This window comes from Ursus maritimus, assembly GCF_017311325.1.
Source record: "Ursus maritimus isolate PB19 chromosome X unlocalized genomic scaffold, ASM1731132v1 scaffold_X1, whole genome shotgun sequence".
NCBI classification, from domain to species: domain Eukaryota; kingdom Metazoa; phylum Chordata; class Mammalia; order Carnivora; family Ursidae; genus Ursus; species Ursus maritimus.
The window spans coordinates 94,627,366-94,633,043 of NW_024423319.1; positions in this window are offsets into that span (position 1 = coordinate 94,627,366).

Below are 5,678 nucleotides of genomic sequence, written 5' to 3' on the forward strand. Positions count from 1 at the left end.
TTTTTTTTTTTTTCTGGGAAGGGGTGATTTATTTTCTTACCTTCTTTAAAATATTTTAATGTATTTTTAAAATGTCTAGTTCAGAAAACTGAAACATAAAATTGGAAAATAGAAATTAGAACGGAGAATCAGAGGTTGGAAAGCCTGTGTTAAACTCTGAAATATATTGCCAGATTGAAAATCAGGGGAAAAAATTTTGAAGCACACTTTGATCAAGATTTTGCAACTATATCCATGTAAAATAATTGTATCCTTAGTGAAGATAATGCTATCCAGTTATAAGTGTTAGGAATAGAAGATAATTCCAAATAAATAAAAGTGCAGGCATGAAAGATTAAATCTCTCATTTTAAATATAAAGATACAAGAATAAAGCCTTGTAGCCAAAAAATTGGCTTTACCCACTTCCAATGAAATGATGCTCATATTTGAAGACTATAGGGTACCCATTTTTCTCATTCGCACTCTGTTTTTGCTAGAGGGAGATATGCTTTATTTCTTTTTTCCCCAGGACCTGGAAAAGGTAAAATGTTCAATAAATGCTTCTTGAGTGAATGAATTGCCATTGTCTTAAATTCCTCATTTCAAAGACTAGCCTGACTCATTACTTCATTGCCATTACTATTGTCATCATCATCAACTTCAAATTAATTAGATACAGTCTTCTGTAGATAAATGATTGTGATTGCTGACGTAGAGAAATTTGAAGAGCATTGTGAAAGCCCTATCAGAAGTAATTCCTTGATTCTGTGTTAGCCAATTTAAAAGGTGAGATTTCCTTTAAAATTGCTTTGTATGGTTCTGGAAATATGTTCAGTTGTAGAAGGCTGGTTACCTGTTCTTTTTGATTGATATGGGATAAATGCTATTATGGTACCACATCAGAAAAACTAAAAAGAAGAATACAATTTTGCAATTCATATATTCAGGATAGGTAAAACACTTTATAAAGTTGCAAGCATTGATTTGTATAAAAGAGATAAACATATTTCAAAGTAATCCTGTCCTCAGTCTTCCCCCATAAAGTTGATCCTTTCTGTTTCATTGTCATATAGATCATTTTACCATTCTACTTAGTAATCTGAGTATTCTCCCTGCAATGACTTTTGGGTTAATTTACACATTTTCTGGTTTCATGAAATATCCTAAACATATTGAAACAAGGATCATGAATCATTGTTATCAGTGTTTCCTCTATGATATGTGTATTTTTCTGGCAAAGCTGACAGTGAGGGTTTGGGGGGGCAATCTGTTAACTCTTCTGATTAACGATGCCCCCCCCCCCGGTTTTATTCATTTCTTATTGTATTACATCAGTTATGATGTGAAGTCTGACAGGCACATCAAACTACTCTGCCTGATTTTCCTGAGTGGGCTGCTCCCTTTCTGCAAACTCCCAGATGTTGGCATTGTTGCTAACCGAGGCTGACATTAATGCTGACATTCACGATAATCCTTGGTGATTTCTGCAAGATTTGATTTAACAATGGGTGGCAATGCCAATAGCCAGTGAGAAGAAAGTGGTACCTATTAGAGAACAAAGGGGATTGTTCTCACTCAGAGGGCAGACCTTAATGTTAATACCTCCCAATAGAATAATTGGTGTTACACCATTATCAGTTTATGAAAGGGTAGTAATCTCTTTCATCATATCATATTTCCATATTGGAATTTGATTTAAGATTACAGCTTGTTGGCTTTATAGCAACATTTCAGAACTCAGATGTGGCCGCAAAGATTCTCTCAAAGCTGGGGAGAATGTTTTGGCCTCTCAGGTGGCTGAATGTGATGTCAGGAATCTTCACAGCAAAGAGTATTCCAAGCAAAGCATTTGCCCTTTTGTATGGGAACTGAGAGCTGAAGTGGGAGCCGAAGCACTAACGTCCAGAGATGGAGGAGTCAGGGAGCCACTTCCACCCGCCATGGCTGCTTCCGCTGGATGCCATTACTGCTGTTCTGCACTCACTGAAGGGCAATGGCATGTTATGGGGCCTTGGTAGCCTTTTTGTCGTGTCACTCCTGTGACACTGAATGAGTCATTTACACCTGTTGGGGCCTCAAATTCATCATGTGTAAAACATGACCTAAAAGCCCTGCCTTTTTACATGAGTATTGTGAAGAGTAAATGGAGTAATTATACAAACACATTTTAGAAGCTGTAAAATGTTATAAAAATACAGTTTATCATTACCCATTTATTCTTTCCCCACCCATTCAGTATTTATTGAGCATCCACCTTGTGCCTCTGGACATTTTCTTTTGTTTCTTAGGTCATTAACAATCCCTCCTCCCTCCCTGGTCCTACCCACACCCAGCACACTCACCCCTGTGCCCTGATTATCTCCAACTCATCCTTCAAGACTGGTTAAATAGTACATTTGCTTTTCCTTCCCACTCATGCCCCTCTCTCCAGACAGTTGATTATTCCTCCCTCAGTGCTAATGCTCTACTAAGTGCAAACCCAGGATTTCATATTTTACTACAGTTGGTTTTGGTCCCTCTTGTATTTGTGAGGTCTTTGCTCTCAGAGACTGCATTTTTGTATTTTCAGTGCTGAGCAGAGGGTACTGGGAGATTGCGGATGTTTAATGGAGGAATAGTGGGAGATGAGGCCTATGGGGATGGGCCACCTTACTGCACTGTTTCATGTTCAGTGCATGGATTGCAGGGGTGGCAGGAAAAGCTTAAGCCTGTGCTTTGTGCATTACACGATTCATACCTGTCCAGACAGTCTAACAAACTAGCCACGTCAGCCACCGGTGTTCTGATTACAAGAAGAGAGAATTCTTTTTAAAGGAAGCCTTAACCAAGTGGGTAAACTAAGCCTGAATCTGTTAGCAGAAGAATAATTCTAAATCCATTGTAGGATGATATTCAGATATGTCTGAAGAGCAGCGCTTTATGAATTCAAGTCTGAGCTTTAGGGAAAAAACGTAAACTCTCAGAGAGCTAGTTTCACTAAAATCTCTTTATGAAATAAAAGCAGAAGGCAGTGGGGTCTTTGCATTATCCAACTTGGACTGCTCACCCTACCTCACCTTCTTACCCAGAAGGGAAGAGAACTTCTTCCTACATTTTTCACGGAGATTTGGTACCCGTGAAGACAGTATCGTGAAACATCAGCAGTTGATAGCCAGCAGAAGTAGCATGGACTCCGATTCATTCATGGTGCCCCCAAGAAGGGGCAAAATATCAAGGCATAGAAACAGGAATCACGCGGCAACAGTGCATACCCGAGCCTCTGCAGGGCCCTCACGTGAGGACAGGTAAGGACAGGATGATAGTTAAGTGGCCTAGGACCCTGCTTCTAGGCAGCCACCTGTTGGCTGTCATATCTCCCCTTCCTCTTGCATTTTCCCCAGGCAACACCACTCCCCATCCCAGGTATCACTTCCATTCCTTTTACCTTGATTTCTCCCTTTGCCAGGAAGACACTTTTCAGCCACCTTTGTGGCCCTCAAACCCCCTTACAAATGTTTCTTCTTACTTCTGGATCCAACTTGAGGGACTCCCTAGTAAAGTTCTAGGAGACACTAGGATTTCACATGGCAAGTGCTCTGTCCTCTGGACGAGGGGCTGGGAACATGGTGCTGGAGCCAGAGTGCCAGAGAGGTTGTGGTGCGAGTGCCACAGTTTATCTACTCTTTGAACAAATTCCTTTCTTTACATCTCAATTTTTTAATCTATAATATGAGACCACAGGTAGTACCTACTGATGGGTCTATTGGCTGGATTAACTGAGTTAGTGCAGAGATCAGTTAACATAGTAAGCAGAACATTTGAAGTGCTTGATAAAAGTTAGCTTTGTTTATTATTCACTTACTGACCCCATTTTGTGACCCACAATTATCATTTCTGATAGGCTGGGAACTCTCAGACGGATGGGATGTGGATCTGTATTTCTTTCATCTTTATATCCCCATTACTTAACATGACACTGGGGCCTGGCTCATAATAGACATGCAGTAAATGAGTGTCAAGACGTGTGCATGATTGAATAGTCAACTGAATGAGGAATGTGGTAGTAACAGAGGGACCTTTTATATTTGTGCAGTAGGTGCTGCCTCCAGGGATGATATGCAGGCAGAGGAAATTATGTCACTAAAGGACAGTTGAAGGAAAGCAACTTTAAAGAGCAAATTCTGAAGTTATATTTTTGGTTCTTCAAGGGGTCATTTGCACAGCATGACTTTTTGTGATCAATGGACACTGACCAGCCAAGAATTTGGTAGTCTTACTGTTCTTATTAAAGTTCCATTGGTTGCTTACCTTTTCACCTTTTCTTAAATTATACGTTGTTTTTTTTAAAACTAAATAGTGACTTCTCTTTGTTTTGTTCTGTTCCTCCTGTTCGTTGTTGGTCTTTCTTCACATGAAGAGGCTAACACTGATGTTTTCGATGGGGATATGGTTTATAGGTACTGTGGGGAACACAGCTCAAATAGCTTAAGAACCTCTCACCTGTGAAAAGGGGAAGGTATACCACTTTTATCTCTAATTTTGGAAATTTTGCACACTTTTGTCTTTCAATTCTGTCTCTTGTATCAATTATAGATTATATACTGCAAGAATTCATATAAAATTCCTGCCAGATTTATAGATAAATTCGTGTTTGTGCCCAAATTAATTTGGGGGGATCAATTTGTGGTCAGTTTGGCTAACTGGAATAATTGCTCTGTGATCATCATTGAGTAACTTCTTAGGATAGAATGTCCACTTTCAACAAGTATCTGAATATGTAAAGAAAGGATATTTAGTATAACCTTTAAATATTAATAACATTGAAATATCATAGGTATACGTAGTCAACCTCATGAAGCAATTTGAAACTTTAGTTTTTTCTATAGGTTAATGTATCTTTATGACTTGATATTATGGTTATGCATTAAAAAAAACTTTTCAACTGACTGCTTTTAGGTTGTGCAAAGCTTTAGCTTGGTGCAAGTGTATTTATCACTGTCAGTAACTCAAACAATGTATTTCTTCTGGGTAACTCTGGTATTAAAATATCTAAAATGCAGGACTTATGGTGAAGATGGCGGAGTAGGAGGATCCTAAATTCACCTTGTCCCAGAGATACAACTAGGTAGCACCCACATCAGTGCGGATAACCCAGATGACCCCAAGACTGGCAGAACACATTCTGTACAGCTCAACATAAAGAAGAGACCACATCAAAAACTATGGGACGGGCAGAGATGTGGTCAGGAACCAAACTACCCACAAGGCTGTCTATAGGAGGGAGAGTCACCACAAGCAAATGGAAGTGAGAGGCACAGACACCACACTGGGCACCCCAGGCATGGTGGACCTTCACTGGGAAGATGAATCCACATAACATTTGGCTTTGAAAACCAGAGGGGTTTAACTTTTCAAGTTCTACACAGTCAGTGAGGCTTAACACCTGGAACTTGACAAATCAGCAGCTTGGCTCTGGGAGAGCCATAGGATGAGTGGAAACTGAGTCCCCACCCTTAAGGAGACAGCACAACAAACAGCCCTGCTTAGATACATCATACAAGGAGCAGTTTGAAAAATGCTTCCTTAAGAATGAAAGAGCTGGCAGGCACCATTTCCCTACCCCAGTATAGTAAAGTATAACACCATTTACCTAAAATGTGTGTGGGGGGAGGGAGGAGTAAAGAATGAGTTCAAACTTAAGGGGCCATCAACTTAATA